The 227-nt window shown below is 27.8% G+C and overlaps 1 pseudogene; it reads left to right on the forward strand.

The window, feature by feature from the left end:
• Nucleotides 1–110: 110 nt before the first annotated feature.
• On the forward strand, nt 111–193 carry LOC117284987 (annotated as a pseudogene).
• Nucleotides 194–227: the final 34 nt, after the last annotated feature.

Below are 227 nucleotides of genomic sequence, written 5' to 3' on the forward strand. Positions count from 1 at the left end.
TCACAGAACAATCACAAATCTATCCTATTTGGTTTACAGTACTAAACTAACACAGTAATAATTGTAGATATGGAACTTATTTGTTTCTAACTTTTAAAATCTATTAAAACATCGCTTCTCGGCCTTTTGGCTAAGATCAAGTGTAAAATCTATTAAATCATTAAGTAAGGATTAATTTACAATTGCACCAAAATAGTGTAAAATGAATGTACACAGAAAAGAAAACT

This window comes from Fukomys damarensis, unplaced genomic scaffold (genome assembly GCF_012274545.1).
Source record: "Fukomys damarensis isolate Sample0158 unplaced genomic scaffold, DMR_v1.0_HiC HiC_scaffold_69711, whole genome shotgun sequence".
NCBI classification, from domain to species: domain Eukaryota; kingdom Metazoa; phylum Chordata; class Mammalia; order Rodentia; family Bathyergidae; genus Fukomys; species Fukomys damarensis.